At 40.8% G+C, this 26,501-nt stretch overlaps 1 non-coding gene and 1 pseudogene across 1 annotated transcript; both read left to right on the forward strand.

Moving 5' to 3' along the window:
- Positions 1–4,189: 4,189 nt before the first annotated feature.
- Positions 4,190–4,261, forward strand: TRNAC-ACA (transfer RNA cysteine (anticodon ACA)). Its single transcript has one exon. It is a non-coding gene; the product is annotated as a tRNA-Cys (tRNA).
- A 1,448-nt stretch (positions 4,262–5,709) lies between these two features.
- On the forward strand, positions 5,710–18,677 carry LOC109568085 (dihydrodiol dehydrogenase 3-like; annotated as a pseudogene).
- The last annotated feature ends 7,824 nt before the right edge of the window (positions 18,678–26,501 follow it).

Raw genomic sequence — 26,501 nt, forward strand, 5'->3', positions numbered from 1 at the left:
AAGTGAAAGGAAGAGGGGAATCAAAGCTGACTCCCAACGTTTGTGCTTAAGGGATAGGAAAAGGAGATGCCATTTTCTTAGATGGAGACAATGTAGGGGAGCACATTTTTGTGGGAAGATTATGAGTTCAATTATAGACATGTATCTTTGAGATGCCTTTAGGTACCCAAGTGAAGATGCATGCATATAGTTGGACATTAAGTCTATTAGAGAAAAGGGCTAGGTAAAATATTTGTATGTGTGGTTTCTCAAATTTAGTTGCCACTTAAAGCCATGAAACTAGAAAATCAGAGATAATATGGTATATATTGAGTGAGTGTAGACAGGGACATCAAGCTTCATGAGAACCCAGCATTGAGAAGTTAGTTTTTTCTTTAAAAAAAAAAAATGTGGAGGAACCAGCAGGAGAGGCAGAGAAGAGGCTAGTGAGGTAAGAGTGACTGTTCTTAATAGTCATGTGACGTAAATGATTGGAGGAGAAAAGAATCCAATTCTTGCAAGGAGATAAGTAAGAGAAGACTGAACCTGACCATTGGATTTGGCAGTTAACCTTGGCAAGGTCAAGTGCAGCTTTGATAGAGTGGTGAAGGCAAACTCTGAGTAGAGTGGGTTCAAGAAGTGGTGTTAAGAGATCAGTGAGAAACAGAGTAAACACAGCTTTCAAAGACTTTGCTGTAATGAGGACCACGGAACCGGCCAGTTGCTGAAGAAGAAAGTGGAATTAAGAGACAAGTACACTGTTGGGGTACCCTGAAGAGGACCGCCAGCCTTTGAGGTCAGGGGAACAGTCCAGCAGAGAGAGGAAAACCTATGATGCCACAGACGGAGATGGGCTGATTTGAACCATGTCCGTATTAGTTACTGCTGCTGCTACACCAAATGACCAAACACTTTGTGCCTTGAAACAACACCAATGTATTAGTTTACATATCCTGAGGTCAGAAATTCAAAATCCGGTTCAATGGGCTAATTAAAGTGCCAGCAGGCCTGCATTCTTTTCTGGAGGTTGTAGGGGGAAATCCATTTTTTTGCCTTTTCCAACTCCTAGAAAACAGGTTTTGTGTTGTTGGAAGAGGGTGTTTGCTAAGACCAGAGCCTTCTCTTGACAAAATTCTGTGAGCCTTTGCCCTGCTTCATTTGTACTCCAAAGCCAAACTTGCCTGTTAGTTCAGGTATCTCTTGACTTTCTACTTTGAAAAGGACATCTTTTTTTGGTGTTAGATTCAGAAGGTCGCTTAGGTCTCCAGAGAACCAGTCAACTTCAGCTTCTCTGGCCTTTGTGCTTGGGACATGGACTTGAATTACGGTGGTGTTGAATGGTTTGCCATGGAAGTGAACTGAGATCATTCTGTTACCTTTGAGACTGTACCCTAGTATACTGCATTTCAGACTCTTTTGTTGACTATGAGGGCTACTCCCTTTCTTCTAAGGGATTCTTGCCCACAGTAGGAGATATAGTGGTCATCTGAATTAATTTCAGCCATTCCCGTCCATTTTAGTTCACTGATTTCTAAAATATCCATGTTTACTCTTGCCATCTCCTGTTGGACCACATCCAATTTACCTGGTTTCAGAGACCTAACATTCCAGGTTCCTATGCAATATTATTTTTTACAGCATCAGATTTTACTTCCACCACTAGACACATCCACAATTGGGTGTTGTTTCTGCTTTGGCTCTGCCTCTTCATTCCTTTTAGAGCTATTTCTCCACTCTTTTCTAGTAGCACATTGGACACCTACCAACCCAGGGGGTCTCATCCTTCAGTATGATATACTTTGGCCTTTTCATACTGTTCATGGGGTTCTCAAGGCAGGAATGTTGAAGTGGCTCACCATTCCTTCTCCATCATCAGATCTCTCCATCATGACTTGTCCATTTTGGGTGGCCCTGCATGGCATGACTGATAGTTTCATGAGTCACACAAGGTTTGATCCATGTGATCACATTGTTTAGTTTTCTGTGATTGTAGTTTTCATTCTGGAGGCCATAGGATTGAAATTCTTGCTTCTTCTGTGTTGCCCTCTGATGGATGAGGATAAGAGGCTTGTGCAAGTTTCCTGATGGAAAGGACTGTCTGTGGGGAAAGTATTTCTCTGGTGGGCAGGGCAATGCTTAGTAAATCTTTAACCCAATTTTTTGCTGATGAGTGGTGAAATGAAGCAGAATCTTTTGTTCCTTGCCCCTGTACCATGTCCTTTCCCTGCTCTTTGTGGAAAACTTCAAAGAATAAGTTTAATCAGAGAATTGAGAAATGTAGACACAAAGGAAAAGGGTCAAAAGAGACTAAATAATAACAATGTGGTCATTAAGCATAATCAAGGACCTTCAGCTCTTTCTCAAGGGCTAGAGATAATATTCTGAACTATATCTTGTGAGTTGCCTTATAGATCTTAGAACACCAGGTGGAGAAGTTAACCACATGATGGCCAGAATATATCCATGACATAAGCTGCCACACTTCTGAGTAATGGCCTCAAGAAATGCAAACATATGGGTCCTGGAACTGAAGACTAATGTACATAAAACAGTCAAGATGACACAGATCAGACCACTGATGACCATTTTGAAGATGACTGTCAGAGCTGACTGTGCTGTTTCTGCATATAGCACCACTATCACTTCTGTCTATAAGGGCTCTGGCCCCACTGGTTGAAGTGGAGGGGGGTCAGGCTTTGGATTGATGTCTGCTACACCAACAGCCCAGTTGCCGGAATCTGAAATCAAACAAACTTTCCTTTCCACCAGCCTGGCCTGATTATTGGCTTTGAAGTGAAGAGCAGCTGGCCCCGCAAATGCCCTTTTGGTAAAAGTGGGACTGTGCTCCCTCCAGTAGAAGGGAAAACCACTAGGCCATTCTGGTATGACCTAAATGAAATTCCTTATGATTATACAGTGGAAGTGACCAAAAGATTCAAGGGATTCAATATGATAGACAGAGTGCCTGAAGGACTATGGGTGGAGATTTGTAACACTGTACAGGAGGTGGTTACCAAACCATCACCAAGAAAAGAAATGCAACAAGGCAAAATGGTTGTCTGAGGAGACCTTACAAATAGCTGAGAGAAGAGCAAAAGCAAAAGGCAAAGGAGGAAGGGAAATATTTACCCATATGAATGCAGAGTTCCAAGGAATAGCTAGGAGAGGTAAGGAAGTATTAAGTGATCAGTGCAAAGAAATAGGGGAAAACAATATAATGAGAAACACTAGAGAGCACTTCAATAAAATTAGAGATACTAAAGGAATATTTCATGCAAAGATGATGACAATAAAGGACAGAAAGGGTATGACCTAAGATAAGCAGAAGAGATTAGGAACAGATGGCAAGAATACAAAGAAGAACTATACAAAAAAAAAAAAAAAAAGCCTTAAATGCCCAGGATAACCATTATGGTGTGATCACTCACATAGAGCCAGACATCATGGAATGCGAAGTCAAGTGGGCCTTAGGAAGAATCACTATGAATGAAACTAGTGGAGCTGATGGAATTCCAGCTGAGCTATTCTAAATCCTAAAAGATGGTGCCGTGAAAGTGCTGCATTCAATAGCCCAGCAAATTTGGGAAACTCAGCAGTGGCCCCAGGACTGGAAGAGGTCAGTTTTCATTCCAATCCCAAAGAAGGGCACTGCCAAAGAATGTTCAAACTAATGGACAATTGCACTCATTTCACATAGTAGCAAGGTAATGCTGAAAATCCCTGATGCTAGGCTTCAATGGTATGTGAACCAAGAACTTCCAGATGTACAAGCTGGATTTAGAGAAGCCAGAGGAACCAGAGATCAAATTGCCAACATCTATTTGATCATAAAAAAAAGCAAGAGAATTCCAGAAAAAATATCTACTTCTGTTTCAATGACTATGCTAAAGCCTTTGACTCTGTGGATCACAACAAACTGGAAAATTCTTAAACAGATGGAAATACCAGATTACCTTACCTGGCTCCTCAGAAACCAGTATGCAGGCCAAGAAGCAACAATTAGAACTGGACATGAAACAATGGACTGGTTCCAAATTGTGAGAGGAGTACATCAAGCTGTATATTTTCACCCTGCTTATTTAATTTATATACAGATTACATTATGTGGAATGCTGAGGTGGATGAATCACAAGGTGGGTTGAAGATTGCTGGGAGAAATATCAGTAACCTCAGATACGCAGATGACATAACCTTAATGGCAGAAAAGGCTTCCCTGATGGCTCAGACGGTAAAGCGTCTGCCTACAATGCAGGAGACCCAGGTTCAATCCCTGGGTTGGGAAGATCCTCTACAGAAGGAAATGGCAACCCACTCCAATACTCTTGCCTGGAAAATCCCATGGGTGGAGGAGCATGGTAGGCTACAGTCTATGGGGTCGCAAAGTGTTGGACATGATTGAGCAACTCACTTTCTTTCTTTCTTTTAATGGCAGAAAGTGAAGAGGAACTAAAGAGTCTCTTGATGGAGGTGAAAGAGGAGAGAGAAATAATGGACTTAAATCTCAATATTTGAAAAATTAAGATTATGGCATCTGGTTCCATCCCTTCACAGCAAATAGATGGAGAAAAAAAGGGAAACAGTGACAGAGTTTATTTTCTTGGCCTCCAAAATCACTGCAGATGGTGACTGTAGCCGTTAAATAAAGATGCTTGCTTCTTGGAAGAAAAACTATGACAATCTAGATAACCTGTTTAAAAGCAGAGCCATCACTTTGCTGACAAAGATCTGTAGGGTCAAAGCTATGGCATTTCCAGTAGTCATGTATGAATGTGAGAGATGGACTGTAAAGAAGGCTGAGCCCTGAGGAATTGATACTTTCAAACTGTGGTTATGGAGAAGACTCTTGAGAGCCCCATGGACAGCCAGGAGATCAAACCAGTCAATCCTGAAGGAAATCAATCCTGAATATTCATTGGAAGGACTGATGCTGAAGCTGAAACGCCAATATTTTGGCCACCTGATATGAAGAACCAATTCATTGACAAAGACCCTGATGCTGGGAAAGATTGAGGGCAAGAGGAGAAGGGGAGGATAGAGGATGATATGGTTGGATGGCATCACAGACTCAGTGGACATAAATCTGAGCAAACTCTGGGAGATAGTGAAGGACAGAGAAACCTGGTGTGTTGCAGTCCATGGGGTGGCAAAGAGTTGGACACAACCGAGAAACTGAACAAGAGAACTCTTCCATCTTCATCTTGTAGACTCTACTGAGATCTTCAGAGACAGACTATACCATCTTAGAATCTTTTATCTAATGCTCCTATCTTCCCACCTTCTCTTTGAATACAACCCTCCCAGTCACACATGTAAGGACTTTGTCATTATACTAGGGTTACCAGGTAAACCAAGAATATCTTGCCTCTCAAGATTTTAATCAGCTTTACAAGATTGTTCCCAGACCAGGCTCAGAACCATGCCCCTGCAGTGGAAGCACAGAGTCCTCACCACTGGACCACCAGGAAAGTCCCAGGTTAAAGGAAATTTTTAGCCACAATTCATCACACCTACATTTTCGGCTCTCTTCTCCATCTCTTCTGCTTCTGGAACCCCTACACTGTGAATGTTAGTATGTTCTATTCCCTAGTTAATGTAACATTTTTCTTATGATTCTGTATTCTGGTAAATTATTTTGGTAAATTATTAACCTCTATCTCAATATCTGATCCTTTCAAGTTTTTTTGTTATTGTTTCATTTGACACAAATTCTTCTCTCTTCTCATTTTGCTTAGCTTCCTCCTTTTCTATTAAGTTAGGTGAAAAAGTTACCTGTCCTGGTTTTGTGGGACTGTCCTTGTGTGGACCTGTCCCTGTGCAGTCTGTGTGCACAAGGTTTTGGGGCAGAGCTGGAGCTGAGCTGGTCTGAGGTCACCCCTTCCCAGGGTGTGCTGGCAACTGTCACCTCGGTGGGAGGGGGCAGGGCAGGCTGGAGCCAGAAGCCAGTGTGAGCAAAGGCTTCTGTGCTCCTGGCTGTCCCCACCCTACTGGGCCAGGCAAGTCCCAAGATGCTGGAGCAGAACTCTGAAGGTTGTGTCCAGACTGGTTCCACTCTTTGTAAATATGCACCCTTGTAAGTGTGCACTCCCGTTCCCTGCACTGCACCTTTGCCCCAGCGGGTGGCAGAGCCGGAGGAAGGTGTGCAGGAGCAGCCCCTGGAGCGGGCAGCTGTGCATGTGGTGCAGCACTGACACACCGTCAGAGCCCCAGCCCCTGCTCCTTGGGGCCCTCTGTGATGGCCGCCCTGCCCTGTCCAGAGTGTGTGTGTTCCTGTGTGTGTGTGTGTTCCTATGTGTGTGTGTATTCCTGTGTGTATGTGTGTTCCTGTGTGTGTGTGTTCCTGGATGTGTGTTCCCATGTGTGTGTGTTCCTGGATGTGTGTTCCTGTGTGTGTGTATATTCCTGTATGTGTGTTCCTCTGTGTGTTTCTGTGTGTGTACATTCAGTTTGGTACTTGAAATAACAGGGAAAATCTCACTCTTGGTAGATTTGTTCCTTGTCGTGACTTTTACTAGTTGGCTGGTCATGCTCCTAGTCCTGGGATCAGCCCAATAGGAAAGCTACAGGTGGCTCAGTTCATTTCTGAGTTAGCATCTTACCTGGCTGAGACTGGCTATCTGATTCTGGTGAATTTATGACTGTTTTTGAACATACTATGTCCCCCAAAGCCACATCCTCATTCTATTCAGGGCCTTTTAATACATTATCTAGTCTATGTTTCCACCCTTACTCCTTTGTCCTTGGTTCCTTATGTATATATATATACATGTGCTTAGGTGTGCTTAGTCGCTCAGTTGTGTCCGACTCTTGTGACCCCATAGACTGCAGCACTGACAGGCTTCTCTGTTCATGGGATTCTCCAGGCAAGAATACTGGAGTGAGTTGCCATTTCCTTCTCCAGGGGATCTTCCTGACCCAGGAATCGAACCTGGGTCTCCTGCATTGCAGGCAGACTCTTTACCAATTGAACTATAAGGGAAGCCCATATATATGTATATGTATATATACACACACACAAACATATATATATATATATATATATATATATATATATATATATATATATAGTTCCCCTGCAGCTGCAATAGGCATTCCAGGAACTCTTTAGTTTAAGCTTAGAGTTAACTGGAACAGACACTAGTCCCCAGACAGCCCCCAAGTAGGTTGGAATACCACACATAAGGTTTTCTGTTATCACTCTGGATTGAGGGAGCAACTGGGAGCTCATCAAGGTTGCACTGCCCCAGGCAGGAGGAGGGTACAGGTGAGTAATACACGATGAAATTTCCTTCCATTCTGTTCTTGATTTTTCCTAATTGGCTGTTTACGTTGTTGCTGTCGATCTGTGTTTGACTGTTTTCCAGACTCCTATGAAGTTTTCAGGTGATTTCTCTTTCCTTTCTTGTCTTTCCATGGGAGAGTTCAGTCCTCCCACCTCACCATTTTGCCGACATCACTCTACATGTTAAATTTTGTCTTCACAACGTTCTCGTGTATCAGTGCATCACAATTTCTGTTACTCTTTCCAGATTTGTTGCATTTTAATTTGTTTATAGGTTTTTCATTTATGAATGATGTGGAGCAGTTAGTAAATTATGTAAAATATGTATCAGTGACATTATGAGAGTACCCTAAAAGTTATATAACTAGCTACAAGGGTTCAACACTCAAAGTCTCTTTGAACACTGTGCATGGTATCCTAAGGCTATTAATAATTAACTTCCAATAAGCACTGGCCAAAATGTCTCATTTCTGTTTTCTGTTCAGGATTTCAGTAGTCAGGTCTGTAAAGCATAGTAATTTTGCTGTGGGAAATATAAAAGGGGAAATTTATTTTCATTTGAAGTTTTGATTCTTTATTAAGGGGTAACATTTTGAAAAATGCTATTAAACACTTTCAGATTGTGTGATTTGTGTATGTGTGTGTGTTTGTACTGAAAAGTAGTTTTTTCAATTGATGTTTGATTGAGATTGGGCTTCATAATAATAGAAAATTAAAAATATTTATGTTGGAAGTTTCTAGTCTAACAAACAGTCAATAATTGCTCACCCAATCTCATCATTATATACTACTTGAGGTTACGTTGATAAAAATAATCAAACAAGTTAACTGTGGTCAATCATCTCTGACTCCATGGGTACTGGTTTAATCATGTTTCTCCTACTATGTCTCTGCTAACACTGGACAGTGCAGCTTGGGTGTTATGTTCTTGTTATTTATAACATTTGAAGGGAGAAGAAAAAAATCCCAGTCTGCTTACTCAGAGGAGCAACAGACAATGGATCTCAAAGGCCAGAAGGTGAAGCTTAATGATGGCTACTTCATTCCTGTCCTGAGATTCGGAACCTATGCACCTTCAGAAGTAACTGTACTGGTTGTGGGTTGAGATATAAATAGTAGTGGATGTGACATGAGCAGAAGGGATTTGGGTTGTCAAGCACTGAGCTCCTGTGTGACTCTGGGAGGGTCATGTGGTTCCACCAACCAGGCTAGAACCATTTCCTCTGAGAGAGGAGAAAGCATTCAGCCTTCATTCTGCATCATGGTCTGAAGCTGTGCTTACCTGCAGATTACTCTGGGTTCCCCTCCAGTTTCCATCTCTTTCCCAGTTTGGCAGAAGAGGTGAGACTTGGCCATCAAGATCACCGACTGTCAGCTGCTTTGTTTTGAGGGGGATTGCTATGGTGGGGTTTCTCTGTATATTTCATTAGTTCCAGAACACTTTCCTTCTTCCAAAAAGACATGATCCAGAGAAGCATTTGAGGTGGAAGGTCCTGAAGATGAGGTGACTGAAAAATAATGGGAGAGAATTGCTTTTCTACTGTGGGGTACCTGCTCAGTGCCAGGGCAGAAACACTCCAGCTATATTTCCCCCTGTACTTCTCTTTCTGCTTGGAAACTTCTTCTGATGGGAACTATAGTATCATTTGAGTGGGGAGGAGGATATAACTGAGGGGATATCACTGAAGGGATAAACCACACTCTTACAAGCCAGGTTTTGCAATGTATTCTTGGGTTTCATTGTGTGTTTTTATTAAATATAGTCTGAAGTGCCTGGGCATAATTCAGGCTAGTGGACAAGTCTTTAGACTGGAAGGCAGAAAGTTGGCTGTCCGTCTTGTCTTTAGAGCATGTAATTGTCTTTAAACTTTGAGTCTTGTCTTTAGAGCATGTAATTGTCCTTAAACTTTGAGTCTCACCTTTTTCATCTATAAAACAGATAGAAATATCCAGAGACATTTTGGAAACAGAAGACAGGACTTTGTAGGACTCAGGGGGTGAGGGCAAGGAAGGGTCCAGGCTGTCAATGAAATTCACTGGTTCATGGCTCAGTACATCCCCAAATGTCCGAGCATTTAAGAAAAACCAGGAGCAGACACAACAGAGGGAAGTTAGACCAAATATCTGTCTCCTTGAAATAGGAAAGATTCTGAATCACATAAAAAGAAACGGAGGACTTGTACTGGAGAAGGATTCCAAATGGGTCACAGCCGCAGCCGTGCCCCACGGAGGGAGCGGAGGTGGTCCCGGCCCACATCCTGGGAAAGAGAACACAGGCGCCTAGAAAGGTCCCGGTTCCGGGAGCAAGATCAGAGAAGCCGCTCTCGCACCCCACCCCGAAGGCGTTCCAGGTCCCCAAGACGACATAGATCTACATTTTCTCTTCTCAACTGAAAGAGGAGATGAGGAGAAGAAAGAAAGAAAGAGCAAAGAACGTCAGATAACTGAGAAGGACTTAGAGGGCAAAACAGAGGAAGAAATAGAAATGATGAAGTTAATGGGATTTGCCTCCTTTGACTCCACAAAAGGGAAAAAGGTGGATGGCTCTGTAAATGCCTACGCCATAAATGTGTCTCAGAAGAGAAAGTATAGGCAGTACATGAATCCATAAGGTGGATTAATCACTGAACCTGGAGGTGTTCTTGGGTCCTCTGAGGTCAGCAATCAACCACTGGTTGCCTGGGGTTGAAGGGTTCCTGGGTGTTCATGGAAAAACTCACCAGGAATGTTCAGGGAAACTATCATGGGTTCATCACCACAAATATAGAACTAACCAAAGGCACAGAGCAAAGTCAATCCTTGGGAAGATCAAAGCTTGTACCTTAGCAATCTCTTAATCATGTGCATATTCAACATTTTTGTTTATGTAGACTGCTAAGAGTGAATCTCAGGAAGTCACCCAATTTGCTATAGAGGTTGTGTTCCGCCATATTGACTGTGCTCGTGTGTACCAAAATGAGGAGCAAGTTGGCCAGGCCATTCGAAGCAAGATTGCAGATGGCACTGTGAAGAGAGAAGACATATTCTACACTTCAAAGGTGCTATGCATGTTGTGTGTGAACATGTATGAAAGTGATTGTGCAAAGGTGACAATTATATAATAGGATCATTTGTTTGGTGATCTATGCTTATTGGTAAATTCCTAAAGTATTAGAATTCCCTGGTGGTTCAGTGGTTAAGACTTGGTGCTTTAATGACATGAGCCCATATTTGATCCCTGGTCAGGGGAGTAATATCCCACAAGCATCACAGTAAGGCAAAAAAAAAAAAAAAAAAAAAAACACCTGAAGTATTATTAATAAAACTTCCATTCTCTAATCTCTACAGCTTTGGTTAACTTCCCTTCGACAAGAGTTGGTCTGACCAGCCTTGAAAAAGTCACTGAAAACTCTTCAACTGGATTATGTCCATCTCTATATTATTCATTTTCCACTGGCTGTGAAGGTTGGAAATATATGTGATCACATCAATTTTATTTCTTGTGTTAGAATGTGCATCATTGCATGGATTGTTGCATTAAGATTTGTCTTAGTAGGTTGAAGGGATGATTACAGTAGAGTAGAATCTCCCAAACAATAATTTGTGATCATCTTTTTACTGAGTTTCTTTGAATCCCTTACAAGCCTCCCAGAGAAAGGAGTTAATAATCTGAGAGTCTCTGCCAGAAAACCTTGAGGAAGTAGAAGCAGGCCAGTTCTGCACACAGTCCTGAATATGACTCCTGGGTCCCTGGGGATTTCAAGAACCAAGAGTTTGGTGCAGCCGTGGTGAGCATGACACTGCCTTACATTGAACATGATGAGTTTCTCTTGTCTTTCACCCTTTCAAATGAGCATATTTGGTGGTGCTCCCTCTGGGTGCATCTAAACTTTGTTCCTTTACAAGGACTTGGGAGGGATTGCCTCCTCTCTTGCCTGACTTCATGATGAGGTTTGTAGACTGCACTTAGCTGTTAAGAATGGTTTACTGAGAACTCTTGATTTCAAGTTACAAAAAGCAGTTCAAACCATCTGATGCACAATAGCTTAGTGGACTATGTAGATGACAAGTCATAGCCACAGACAGATTGGGGATTTGCAGTACTCTTCAGGAATGTCTCCTAATTTCTACTAATTTCTACGCTTTACCAGGATGTTACTCATGGTTTGCTAATTTTTTCTGAAAATTTTCTACTGATGGCAAATATGACCCTGGGGCAGCTCAAGGTCCATGGCCATGAACATTTGAGACCCTTGATCTTCCACAATGGTCTCAAAGACCACTGATTTTTGAGACCTTGATCTTCCACAATCCGTACCAACTTAAGGAGAGTCTTGCTGGTTCATGTGCCTGCCCTAGGGTGTCTGATGCTCAGAGGGAAAAGGAAATCTGATTATCTAGCCCAGGTCAAGTTTGAAACTTTTATTCTGGAAATAAAGCCATGTAACTTACTGCTATTCTCAGATCAGAGATATTTCAAGAGGGAAGTACAAGAACTGACAAAATTCACAGAAGTCACTTGAAGTCCTTTTTTAGGACCTAGAAAAATTGTACTTATTACAACATGTATTGAGTGTAAAAAAGTAGAATAAGCTTCCCTCCTAAAGACCTTGCTTACATCTCCATATGCAATCACTTTGCAAATATTAGTATCTACAAAGTTGTAAACCTACCTCATATAGGTTTAATCCTGGGTGCCTGGAAGCCTTGCTAAATGTGGAGAAATTATTTTGTACATATCTAAAATGACTGCTTCTATTCCAGCCAGGGGAGGAATTATACCCAAAAGATGAAAATGGAAAACTGATACCTGACTCAGTGGATCTCTGTCGCACATGGGAGGTGAGTTCCAAGAGTAGAGAGTTAAAGGAGGAGCCAGGAGAGGGGAAACCTCCATCAATTCTTCTGCCTGTGAGCATGGGCTGTGGGCCATCAGACTCAGCAGTTCATGAACTCTAAGGGATGTGATCCTGGGGTTTTTTGGGGAGGAAACCATTGCTGAAATGTTCACAGAGAGGAACAGAGGAGGAGAATCTGGGACAGTGAGACAGATATCTATTTCCTTCCATGTGATATGTGTTCCCCAAGGAGGAGATGGCAATTCTTTTTGTGTCATGCAGCAGTTCATGAACTCTAAGGGATGTGATGCTGGGGTTGTGGAGAGGAAACCATTGCTGAAATGTTCACAGACAGGAACAGAGGAGGAGAATCTGGGACAGTGATTTCCTTCCATGTGATATGTGTTCTCTAGGATTTTCCAAGGAGGAGATGGCAATTCTTCTTTTTGTGTCATGCCATTCTTCCCCTCTTTCCTTCTTGATAATCAATGCTAATTCTTCTGGATGACACTTTTTACAGATATTTTTTCAGCTTTTATTCTTGTTCTATTGCTCATTCCAAGTGATTTTTCAGCACCCATCCGTCTCCAGGCCCTGGAGAAGTGTAAGGACGCAGGGCTGACTAAGTCCATCAGGGTGTCCAACTTCAACCACAAGCAGCTGGAGAATACCCTAAATAAGCCGGGGCTCAAGTACAAGCCTGTCTGCAACCAGGTGAGCAGCTTGGCTCCTCTCCCTCCTGCTCTTTACAACCTCCTTCTTGCCCTGGAGCCTGATATCTGTCTGTCCTCTCCTCCTGTTCATACGACCTTTGTGGGTCAAAGGATACTAGAGAGCAGAGCCTGTCTGGACTTTGTGAATGAAATCCATAACGATATCTCTGATAAAGTCTGGGTAGATAGGTGTGGAGGATTTCCTCGTAAACTGTGGGTAGAATCCAGAGCTAGAGGAAGGAGGCATTTCCCTGGGATGGAAGGATAACCAGACTGAGGGTGAAAGTGGCTTGGAGCGAACTGCAAGCAGGAAGGAAGACCATGAAAACCTGGAATGGATTCATGTTGAGGTTTGACAGAAACCAGCAAAATCCTGTAAAGCAAACATTCTTCAGTTAAAAATAAATTAATTAAAAAAAACTGGAATGGGAAGTAATAAAGATACAAATCAGCTGAGATGGGTGTTAAGCGTTTGTGTGGGGTTCTGTTGGCTGAATCCAAAATCTTGGTGGCTCAGCATTTATGAGTCTCAACAGGGAGCACAGAACAGAAAAATGTGCTGGAGATGATGGAAATCATCCAGGTTAGAGGGTTAATTTAAAGGCTCATGGTGATGCTAACATTACATGAAATATTTACTCAGAAGCATTTACTCAAATGTAGAGCCCACCTTTTGATTATTCAGTCTTAGACTGGTTTTCCCATCCATGTCTATCATAAAATTAACTGTATAAACACACTTTTTTCTATTTCTCTCTTGGTGTTGATATTTCCAGCTTACATCTTTTTCTGTCACATTAATAATACCTTTCCATATAATCTAACACTCTTCTCTGTTGACATTCTACAGGTGGAATGTCACCCTTATCTCAACCAGAGGAAACTGTTGGATTTCTGCAAGTCACATGATATTGTTCTTGTTGCCTATGCTGCCCTGGGTTCCCAAAGACTAAAAGAATGGTATTGAACCCTAATGAAGACAACAAGTAGTTTATGTAAAATTCAATTTTTGATAAATAGTTTAAATCATATATTACTCAGATAACTCATAGGCACAGGGGATAAGCAGGGAAGGATGGAATGAATCCTTCTCTTTTATCTTCCCATCACCCAGCCAATTTTTCTACATTGTATTAGATTGTTGACCCATAAATAACAAATCTCTGCATTAAAATCAATATATAATCCCCCAGTTGAGACCAGAGACACAAGCTCATATCATGATTTACTTATTTATTCAACAATGAACATATTTCTAAAAATACATGTCTAAACCTCACATATCTTTTATCTAAAATTGGGATAATAATATGTAACTTCCAGGTCTATCATGATAACAAATTTCAATATGAACCATTTTTGTAAACATCTATAGAAAATTGCATAATATAAATAATATATATAAATAATGATGAAATGAATAGTTTTGGACTATTCAACTTGTATCAATACCTGTGAAAAGTAACAATTAAAAAAAAAAATTTCCCAGTCTTTTTCCATCACTGTTTCTTTTTGTGCCATTGTACAAATTTTAGAGCTATGAATGGAGAAAAACAACAAATGAGAATTAAAAAAGGAAAAAAAAATCCATGAGTTTGGGAGTTCTGGTCTCACTCAAACATGCATCCAAATGACTGGGAGAACTTTGTAAACACAGATTAGGAGGTGCCACCATTGAAGTTCTGATTCAGTGTGTCTGCATTTAAGCCGGGAATTTGTACTTCTAACAAGATCCCCAGTAAAGCTGATGGTTTTAGTACATGGACCACGGTTTGAGAAGCACTGGTATAGAGTGGACATACTTCGTCTGTTTGGTGAAACTACTCACAAACTGAGTACTTAGTCTCAGCTCCTCAGCATTTCTGAATTTCCTTCCAGGGTGAACCTGAACCTGCCCGTTTTCTTGGAGGACCTGGTTCTTTGTGCCATTGCCAAAAAGTACAAGCAAACCCCAGCTCTGGTTGTCCTTCACTACCAGATACAACGTGGTGTTGTGGTTCTGGCCAAGAGTTACAAGAAGAAGCAGATCAAAGAGAACGTACAGGTGATGAGTTGGGGCTGTGGGCAAAGGGGTCCTAAGGAATATCCTTCATTCTTTGTCTCTCTCTCAAGACTTTCCTTGAATCAAGACAAGTTACCAGTTCTTCCCCATGCATGAACATGTTGTGTGTGTTCCTGGTGATTTTCTCCTCCTGATGTGGCAACAGGAGAGGTGGCATGGCTGCAGAGGGTTCAGGTTGGACAGAAAACAGAGATTTTAGTTTCAGAGTTATGTTAGCCATTTCATCTGTCATCTTCTGCAAATGACATCTTATTTTCTTTGTTATCAGTTGATGAAATTGCAATATGTGATTTTTTTTTAGACCATTTGAACTGCTCTAACAAAATATCACAGATTGAGTGGCTGAGAAAAATTGAAATTTATTTCTCACAGTTTTGAAGCTGGAGATCTGAGTCAGGGTTCCTGTGTGGTCAAGTGAGGGCCCTCATCCAGGTCACAGGTTTCTCTTTGCATCTTAATATCATGGAGAGGGCAACAGAGCTCTCCCAAGTCTCTTACATGAATATGCTATTTTAAAATCTCATTCGTGAGAGCTCCACTATCATGACCTTTCAAAGGCTCCATTTCCAACAACATCAAAATGTAAATTTCAGTTCAGTTCAGTTCAATCGCTTAGTCATGTCTGACTCTTTGTGACCCCATGGACCACAGCATGCCATAGCTCCCTGTCCATCACCAACTCCCAGACTTTACCCAAACTCATGTCCATTGAGTCGGTGATGCCATCCAACCATCTCATCCTCTGTTGTTCCCCTCTCTTCCTGCCCTCAATCTTTCCCAGCATCAGGGTCTTTTCAAATGAGTCACCTCTTTGCATCATGTGACCAAAGTATTGGAGTTTCAACTTCAACATCAGTGCTTCCAATGAACACTGAGGACTGATCTCCTTTAGGATGGACTGGTTGGATCTCCTTGCAGTCCAAGGGGCTCTTAAGAGTCTTCTCCAACACCACAGTTCAAAAGCATCGGTTTTTCGGCACTCAGCTTTCTTTATAGTCCAACTCTCACATCCATACATGACTACTGGAAAAACCATAGCCCTGACTGCTGCTGCTGCTGCTGCTAAGTCGCTTCAGTCGTGTCTGACTCTGTGCAACCCCATAGACGGCAGCCCACCAGGCTCCCCTGTCCCTGGGATTCTCCAGGCTAGAACACTGGAGTGGGTTGCCATTTCCTTCTCCAATGCATGAAAGTGAAAAGTGAAAGAAGTCACTCAGTCATGTCCAACTCTTAGCGACCCCATGGACTGCAGCCTACCAGGCTTCTCCATCCATGGGATTTTCCAGGCAAGAGTACTGGAATGGGGTGCCAGTGCCTTCTCCGATGGCCCTGACTAGACGGATCTTTGTTGACAAAGTAATGTCTTTGCTTTTTAATATGCTGTCTAGGTTGGTCATCACTTTCCTTCCAAGAAGTAAGCGTCTTTTAATTTCATGGCTGGAATGACCACCGGCAGTTACTTTGGAGCCCAGAAAAATAAAGTCAGCCACTGTTTCCCCATCTATTTGCCATGAAGTGATGGGACCAGATGACACGATCTTAGTTTTCTGAATGTTGAGCTTTAAGCCAACTTTTTCACTCTCCTCTTTCACTTTCACTATAGTTGGACAGAAAACAGAGATTATAGCTCCAGTGCTATGTCCCCAATTTATTCTGTCACATTGTACACATGATATCTTATTGTCTTTTTCTCAATTGATGAAATTGCATTATGTGATTTTTTTAGGCCATGTTGTGTGTTTTAACAAGATACTACACACTGAGTGACTGAGAAAAACTTGAAATTTGTTTCTCACAGTTCTGAAGCTGGAGGTCTGAGATCCGTGTGGTTGGGTGATGGCCCTCCTCCAGGTCACTGGCTTCTCCTTGTATCTTAACATGGTGGAGGGGTCAACAGAGCTGTCCCAAGTCTCTTACATGATATTATTTAAATCTCATGCATGAGGGCTCTATGATTATGTCCTAATCACCTCTCAAAAACTCCTTTTCTAACACCATCAAGATGTGAATTTGGGGGCACAAAAATTATGGCAGTGATCTTTAACCTCCTAATTGTGGTTTTATCTTGTATTTCCATGAATACTATAAGGTTTTACTTCACACATTTAATCTCCTTGAGTTTCTGCTGTTGCAAAGTTCCTGTTCAAGACTGTGCCTATTATTGCTAAGATGTCTGTGTTTTGATTTCTGTGTAGGAGACCATTATTGTACCTTAGCATAGCTGTACAGGAAACTCTCCCCAGAGAGTTAATGCAGAGATCATTTCTGCGTCTCTTGATTCTGTGGTTTGACAATCAGCCAGCACTCAGCTAAGCAGTTGTCCTCTAGGCTGGGCTTTCTTGGGCATTTGCAGTTCAAGGCTTTACCAGCTGGATGTGACTCTTGTTAGAGGAGCCTGCATGCTTCTCTGTATATTTTTTCATATATATTTAGCTAGACTGTGACAACTATCTCAGCACAGCCCTATGATCCCAAGTCAGTCAGTCAGTTCAGTTACTCAATCACGTCTAACACTTTGCAAACCCATGGACCTCAGCACGCCAGGCTTCCCTGTCCATTACCAACTCCTGGAGTTTACTCAAATTCATGTCCATTGAGTCGGTGATGCCATTCAACCATCTCATCCTCTGTTGTCCCCTTCTCCTCCTGCCTTCAATCTTTCCCAGTATCAGGGTCTTTTCCAGTGAGTCAGTTCTTTGCATCAGGTGGCCAAAGTATTGGAGTTCCAGCTTCAGCATCAGTCCTTCCAATGAATACTCAGGAATAATTTCCTTTATGATTGACTGGTTTGATCTCCTTGCAGTCCAAGGGACTCAAGAGTGTTCTCCACACCATAGTTCAAGAGCATCAATTCTTCAGCACTAAGCTTTCTTTATAGTTCAACTCTCACATCCATACATGACTATTGGAAAAACCATAGTTTGACTAGATGGACCTTTGTCAGAAAAGTGATGTCTCTGCTTTTTAATATGCTGTCTAGGTTTGTCATAGCTTTTCTTTCAAGGAGCAAGTGTCGGCAGCAGCCTTTGGGAGTGCGGCTGTGCGCCTGCGCTACGCCGAGTTCGGGAGTGCGGCTGTGCGCTTGCGCGGCACCGAGTACCAGCGGGCAGTTTGAATTTCGCTCCCGGAGGAAAAAAAAAAAAAAAAGGAGCAAGTGTCTTTTAATTTCCCAATTATGATCCCAAGCCAGGGAGTAGGAAAAAATCCTCTTCATGTCTAAGCTGAAAATGCACCATTTCTTCTGGCAAATTTCACTGCCCAATGCAAGTTATGGGTCAGGCCAAGTCAAGGGTCAATTATATAGTCCCCTGAAAAATTGTTTTGTGTTTGCATTCAAATTTGGTTCTGAAATACACCTGGAACTGATTTTCTAATATGATATAAAATGATTACCTTTTTTTTTTTTATTTAAATGGAAATCTAAGTGTCCATGTTTTCCACAGATTTTTCACTGCCAACTCTGTCATATATCAAATATTCATAAATACATTTCTGGCCTCTCCCTTATATTTAACTATTCAGTTTTCGGTACTCTATTACAAAAGTATAAATTAAGTCTTGCTTTTCAGAATGGCATATTTTTCTTCTTTAAGGCTATCTTGATTGCTCTTGACTAGCTATTTCTTATTTCAAACTTAGTATCACTTTACTGAATTTCACAAAATAATACGTGTTTAAGTCTTTGGTTCATATTGCACTGAAACACATCACTTTGGAGAAAATGAATTTCTTAACAAAATTGAGCTTTCCATTTCAAAATTATGATATGAATTTTTAATTATTTAGGTGTTCTTTAATGTCTTAAACATTTTTCATAACTTTCTCCACAAAGGCATTTACATAAAGTTTTTTATATTCAATCATAGGGAATTACTTTGCCAACAAAGGTCCCTCGAGTCAAGGCTATGGTTTTTCCAGTGGTCATGTATGGATGTGAGAGTTGAACTGTGAAGAAAGCTGAATGCTGAAGAATTGACGCTTTTGAACTATGGTGTTGGAGAAGACTCTTGAGAGTCCCTTGGACTGCAAGGAGATCCAACCGGTCCATTCTAAAGGAGATCAGTCCTGGGTGTTCTTTGGAAGGAATGATGCTAAAGCTGAAACTCCAGTACTTTGGCCACCTGATGCGAAGAGTTGACTCATTGGAAAAGACTCTGATGCTGGGAGGGATTGGGGGCAGAAGGAGAAGGGGACAACATAGGATGAGATGGCTCGATGGCATCACCAACTCGATGGACATGAGTTTGAGTGAACTCCGGGAGTTGGTGATGGGCATGGAAGCCTGGTGTGCTCCAATTCATGGGGTTGCAAAGAGTCAGACATGACTGCGCGATTGAAATGAACTGAACTGAACTGATAGGTAATGAGTACGTTTGATATCAGATTATTGAATAGGTTTTCATGGAGGAAGCTCCTTCTGACACTGCTTCAGCTGAATCCTGTCACCTTTAGGGCGTGTTGGGTGGAGTTAATTAGTCTAATGTTGGCTCAGATTCAGTATCGAGTCAGGAGTGTCCAATGACCATGCTTGGTAAAAGATTTTAATTTGATTGTTTTTTCAAGTGATTCACTTAGATAAGGGACTGATGCACTGTAATGTTTGTGAGGTAGACAGTGAAGGAAAAGGTGTGGAAGGAGAGGTGAGAACTCAGCAAAGCTTCCCAGGCTTGTTCACCTGGAAGCTGAGGACAGACACAGCTTCCCTGTCCCCTCTTCTTGTCTCCATCCAGCTGGACACTTCTCCAGTCCCCAGGGGGAGGCCAGTTCTTGGGGGAGTAAACATGGTTCTTTCCTTTCTTCCATGTGTTTGACTTTGAACTGACTCTGGAAGACATGAAAGCAATTGATGGCCTCAACAGAAATAGAAGATGCTATGAATTTCTACCATCAGTGACTTGCAGATGTTTCACACATATGTTATTTTCTGTAGCAGGCAGTTCAGTAGGGGAACTAAGTTTTTTAAAGCTTAATTCTGGGAAGACAGTCCTGATTTCCAGCGTAAGAATAAACCAGGGGCTTCCTGCAGACCTCACACCAGAGGTTTCCTCAAGGGCTTCATCTCTGACCAACCAAAATGTGGCTGGAGCCCAGGACAGCATATCAATAAAATCCCAAGTTCACATCATGTGAATTCACTACTTTGTGCCCCTGAACCCTGTGCCTGGTGCACCTCCTCTCAGGGCCGAGAGACTCAGCAAACAGAGGGCACAGTGTCTGCAGCCCAGTATTCTTTCAGGGACTTGTGAACATGTTTCATCTTTAATTCTTTTTACATCAGGGGAAAATAATTATATTAATAATAACTATATAATAATGAATCTATCATGCATTACATTCATGTTTTGTTGTTGTTGTTTAATCTCTAAGTCCTGTATAACTGTCTACCATCCCATGCTCTATAGCCCAACAGGCTCCTCTGTACTTGGGATTTCCCGGGCAATAGTACTGGAGTGGATTGTCATTTCATTCTCCAATGGATCTTGCTACCCTAGGGGAAACCTGGGTCTCCTGCTTGACAGGTGGATCCTTAACCATTGAGCAACCTGGGAAGAAGGCATTCATATTATGCCTAACAAAATTACAAAATGTATTGTTGATATTTTTTATGAAGGATGGTCTCATGAAATCCAATGTGCATCTGTGCTACGAAGTCACAGGGGGCCTGCATTCCACCCTGTCCCCTAAGTTTCTGGTGGATTTTCTCCCTAATGGGCATTTTTTCTCCAACACATCATCCATTTCTTTCAATTTGGTTTCCTCATTGGCCTTTCTTCCCTGTTACAACTCCCACATCCTCATCCTTGTTATCTCACAAAGCTGAATTACCAGTAGATCATGAGCTTAACTGACCCTCCAGTGAGTGACTGCTGTGTCCTTAGCAGGACACACCCAGGTAAGATCATCTGGGTCTTCTGCTTTATTTTTTTTTTTAATTTTATTTTATTTTTAAACTTTACAATATTGTATTAGTTTTGCCAAATATCGAAATGAATCCACCACAGGTATACCCGCGTTCCCCATCCTGAACCCTCCTCCCTCCTCCCTCCCCTACCCTCCCTCTGGGTCGTCACAGTGCACCAGCGCCAAGCATCCAGTACCGTGCATCGAACCTGGACTGGCGACTCGTTTCATACAAGATATTATACATGTTTCAATGCTATTCTCCCAAATCTCCCCACCCTCTCCCTCTCCCACAGAGTCCATAAGACTGATCTATACATCGATGTCTCTTTTGCTGTCTCGTACACAGGGTTATTGTTACCATCTTTCTAAATTCCATATATATGCATTAGTGTACTGTATTGGTGTTTTCCTTTCTGGCTTACTTCACTCTGTATAATAGGTTCCAGTTTCATCCACCTCATTAGAACTGATTCAAATGTATTCTTTTTAATGGCTGAGTAATACTCCATTGTGTATATGTACCACAGCTTTCTTATCCATTCATCTGCTGATGGGCATCTAGGTTGCTTCCATGTCCTGGCTATTATAAACAGTGCTGCGATGAACACTGGGGTACACGTGTCTCTTTCCCTTCTGGTTTCTTCAGTGTGTATGCCCGGCAGTGGGATTGCTGGATCATAAGGCAGTTCTATTTCCAGTTTTTTAAGGAGTCTCCACACTGTTGTCCATAGTGGCTGTACTAGTTTGCATTCCCACCAACAGTGTAATAGAGTTCCCTTTTCTCCACACCCTCTCCAGCATTTATTGCTTGTAGACTTATGGATTGCAGCCATTCTGACTGGCATGAAATGGTACCTCATAGTGGTTTTGATTTGCATTTCTCTGATAATGAGTGATGTTGAGCATCTTTTCATGTGTTTGTTAGCCATCTGTATGTCTTCTTTGGAGAAATGTCTATTTAGTTCTTTGGCCCATTTTTTGATTGGGTTATTTATTTTTCTGGAGTTGAGCTATAGGAGTTGCTTGTGTATTTTTGAGATTAGTTGTTTGTCTGTTGCTTCATTTGCTATTATTTTCTCCCATTCTGAAGGCTGCCTTTTCACCTTGCTAATAGTTTCCTTTGTTGTGCAGAAGCTTTTAAGTTTAATTAGGTCCCATTTGTTTATTTTTGCTTTTATTTCCAATATTCTGGGAGGTGGGTCATAGAGGACCCTGCTGTGATGTATGTCGGAGAGTGTTTTGCCTATGTTCTCCTCTAGGAGTTTTATAGTTTCTGGTCTTATGTTGAGATCTTTAATCCATTTTGAGTTTATTTTTGTGTATGGTGTTAGAAAGTGTCTAGTTTCATTCTTTTACAAGTGGTTGACTAGTTTTCCCAGCACCACTTGTTAAAGAGATTGTCTTTAATCCATTGTATATTCTTGCCTCCTATGTCAAAGATAAGGTGTCCATATGTGTGTGTATTTATCTCCGGGCTTTCTATTTTGTTCCATTGATCAATATTTCTGTCTTTGTGCCAGTACCATACTGTCTTGATGACTGTGGCTTTGTAATAGAGCCTGAAGTCAGGTAGGTTGATTCCTCCAGTTCCATTCTTCTTTCTCAAGATAGCTTTGGGTATTCGAGGTTTTTTGTATTTCCATACAAATTGTGAAATTATTTGTCCTAGCTCTGTGAAGAATACCGTTGGTAGCTTATAGGGATTGCATTGAATCTATAGATTGCTTTGGGAACTATACTCATTTTCACTATATTGATTCTTCCGATCCATGAACATGGTATATTTCTCCATCTATTAATGTCCTCTTTGATTTCTTTCACCAGTGTTTTATAGTTTTCTATATATAGGTCTTTTGTTTCTTTAGGTAGATATATTCCTAAGTATTTTATTCTTTCCGTTGCAATGGTGAATGGAATTGTTTCCTTAATTTCTCTTTCAGTTTTCTCATTATTAGTGTATAGGAATGCAAGGGATTTCTGTGTGTTGATTTTATATCCTGAAACTTTACTATAATCATTGATTAGTTCTAGTAATTTTCTGGTGGAGTCTTTAGGGTTTTCTATGTAAAGGATCATGTCATCTGCAAACAGTGAGAGTTTTACTTCTTCTTTTCCAATTTGGATTCCTTTTATTTCTTTTTCTGCTCTGATTGCTGTGGCCAAAACTTCCAAAACTATGTTGAATAGTAATGGTGAAAGTGGGCACCCTTGTCTTGTTCCTGACTTTAGAGGAAATGCTTTCAATTTTTCACCATTGAGGATAATGTTTGCTGTGGGTTTGTCATATATAGCTTTTATTATGTTGAGGTATGTTCCTTCTATTCCTGCTTTCTGGAGAGTTCTTATCATAAATGGATGTTGAATTTTGTCAAAGGCTTTCTCTGCATCTATTGAGATAATCATATGGTTTTTGTTTTTCAATTTGTTAATGTGGTGTATAACATTGATTGATTTGCGGATATTGAAGAATCCTTGCATCCCTGGGATAAAGCCCACTTGGTCATGGTGTATGATCTTTTTAATGTGTTGTTGGATTCTGATTGCTAGAATTTTGTTAAGGATTTTTGCATCTATGTTCATCAGTGATATTGGCCTGTAGTTTTCTTTTTTTGTGGGATCTTTGTCAGATTTTGGTATTAGGGTGATGGTGGCCTCATAGAATGAGTTTGGAAGTTTACCTTCCTCTGCAATTTTCTGGAAGAGTTTGAGCAGGATAGGTGTTAGCTCTTCTCTAAATTTTTGATAGAATTCAACTGTGAAGCCATTTGGACCTGGGCTTTTGTTTGCTAGAAGATTTTTGATTACAGTTTCAATTTCCATGCTTGTGATGGGTCTGTTAAGATTTTCTATTTCTTCCTGGTCCAGTTTTGGGAAGTTGTACTTTTCTAAGAATTTGTCCATTTCTTCCACGTTGTCCATTTTATTGGCATATAATTGTTGTAGTAGTCTCTTATGATCCTTTGTATTTCTGTGTTGTCTGTTGTGATCTCTCCATTTTCATTTCTAATTTTATTGATTTGATTTTTCTCCCTTTGTTTCTTGATGAGTCTGGCTAATGGTTTGTCAATTTTATTTATCTTTTCAAAGAACCAGCTTTTGGCTTTTTTAATTTTTGCTATGGTCTCTTTTGTTTCTTTTGCATTTATTTCTGCCCTAATTTTTAAGATTTCTTTCCTTCTACTAACCCTGGGGTTCTTCATTTCTTCCTTTTCTAGTTGCTTTAGGTGTAGGGTTAGGTTATTTATTTGATTTTTTTCTTGTTTCTTTAGGTATGCCTGTTTTGCTATGAACTTTCCCCTTAGGACTGCTTTTAAAGTGTCCCACAGGTTTTGAGTTGTTGTGTTTTCATTTTCATTAGTTTCTATGCAAATTTTGATTTCTTTTTTGATTTCTTCTGTGATTTGTTGGTTATTCAGCAGGGTGTTGTTCATCCTCCATATGTTGGAATTTTTGATAGCTTTTCTCCTGTAATTGAGATCTAATCTTACTGCATTGTGGTCAGAAAAGATGCTCGGAATGATTTCAATTTTTTTGAATTTATCAAGGCTAGATTTATGGCCCAGGATGTGATCTATCCTCGAGAAGGTTCCATGTGCGCTTGAGAAAAAGGTGAAATTCATTGTTTGGGGATGAAATGTCCTATAGATATCAATTAAGTCTAACTGGTCTATTGTATCGTTTAACGTTTGTGTTTCCTTGTTAATTTTCTGTTTAGTTGATCTATCCATAGGTGTGAGTGGGGTATTAAAGTCTCCCACTATTATTGTGTTATTGTTAATTTCTCCTTTCATACTTGTTAGCATTTGTCTTACATATTGTGGCGCTCCCGTGTTGGGTGCATATATATTTATAATTGTTATATCTTCTTATTGGATTGATCCTTTGATCATTATGTAGTGACCATCTTTGTCTCCTTTCACAGCCTTTGTTTTAAAGTCTATTTTATCTGATATAAGTATTGCTACTCCTGCTTTCTTTTGGTCCCTATTTGCATGGAAAATCTTTTTCCAGCCCTTCACTTTCAGTCTGTATGTGTCCCCTGTTTTGAGGTGGGTCTTTTGTAGACAACATATGTAGGGGTCTTGTTTTTGTATCCATTCAGCCAGTCTTTGTCTTTTGGTTGGGGCATTCAACCCATTTATGTTTAAGGTAATTACTGATAAATATGATCCCATTGCCATTTACTTTATTATTTTGGGTTCGAGTTTATACACTGTTTTTGTGTTTCCTGTCTACAGAATATCCTTTAGTATTTGTTGGAGAGCTGGTTTGATGGTGCTGAATTCTCTCAGCTTTTGCTTGTCTGCAAAGCTTTTGATTTCTCCTTCATATTTGAATGAGATCCTTGCTGGGTACAATAATCTGGGCTGTAGGTTATTTTCTTTCATCACTTTAAGTATGTCTTGCCATTCCCTCCTGGCTTGAAGAGTTTCTATTGAAAGATCAGCTGTTATCCTAATGGGAATTCCCTTGTGTGTTATTTGTTGTTTTTCCCTTGCTGCTTTTATTTTATTTTATTTTATTTTTTTAAGAAACGTGTTCTGCTTAAGAATCTCCTGGAGAACTTTACAAAACGCGGACCGCTTCATCCCATGTTGTACCTTCCCCGGGCAAAGCTGCAGGTTTGCATCTCCCTTGCTGCTTTTAATATTTGTTCTTTGTGTTTGATCTTTGTTAATTTGATTAATATGTGTCTTGGGGTGTTTCGCCTTGGGTTTATCCTGTTTGGGACTCTCTGGGTTTCTTGGACTTGGGTGATTATTTCTTTCCCCATTTTAGGGAAGTTTTCAACTATTATCTCCTCAAGTATTTTCTCATGGTCTTTCTTTTTGTCTTCTTCTTCTGGGACCCCTATGATTCGAATGTTGTAGCATTTAATATTGTCCTGGAGGTCTCTGAGATTGTCCTCATTTCTTTTAATTTGTTTTTCTTTTATCCTTTCTGATTCATTTATTTCTACCATTCTATCTTCTAATTCACTAATCCTATCTTCTGCCTCTGTTATTCTACTATTTGTTGCCTCCAGAGTGTTTTTAATTTCATTTTTATCCTCTCTGATTCATTTATTTCTACCATTCTATCTTCTAATTCACTAATCCTATCTTCTGCCTCTGTTATTCTACTATTTGTTGCCTCCAGAGTGTTTTTAATTTCATTTATTGCATTATTCATTTTATATTGACTCTCTTTTCTTTCTTTTAGGTCCTTGTTAAACCTTTCTTGCATCTTCTCAATCTTTGTCTCCAAGCTATTTATCTGTGATTCCATTTTGATTTCAAGATTTTGGATCAATTTCACTATCATTATTTGGAATTCTTTATCAGGTAGATTCCCTAACTCTTCCTCTTTTGTTTGGTTTGGTGGGCATTTATCCTGTTCCTTCATCTGCTGGGTATTCCTCTGTCTCTTCATCATGTTTAAATTGCTGAGTTTGGGGTGTCCTTTCTGTATTCTGGCAGTTTGTGGAGTTCTCTTTCTTGTGGTGTTTCCTCGCTCTGTGTGGGTTTGTACAGGTGGCTTGTCAAGATTTCCTGGTTAGGGAAGCTTGTGTCAGTGTTCTGGTGAGTGGAGCTGTATTTCTTCTCTCTGGAGTGCAATGAAATGTCCAGTAATAAGTTATGGGATGTCTATGGTTTTGGGGTGACTTTGGGCTGCCTGTATCTTGGAGCTCAGGGCTGTGTTCCTTGCTGCTGGAGAATTTGCTTGGTATGTCTTGCCCTGAAACTTGTTTCGCCCAGAGAGGTTTA

Source organism: Bos indicus, chromosome 13 (assembly GCF_029378745.1).
Source record: "Bos indicus isolate NIAB-ARS_2022 breed Sahiwal x Tharparkar chromosome 13, NIAB-ARS_B.indTharparkar_mat_pri_1.0, whole genome shotgun sequence".
NCBI classification, from domain to species: Eukaryota; Metazoa; Chordata; class Mammalia; order Artiodactyla; family Bovidae; genus Bos; species Bos indicus.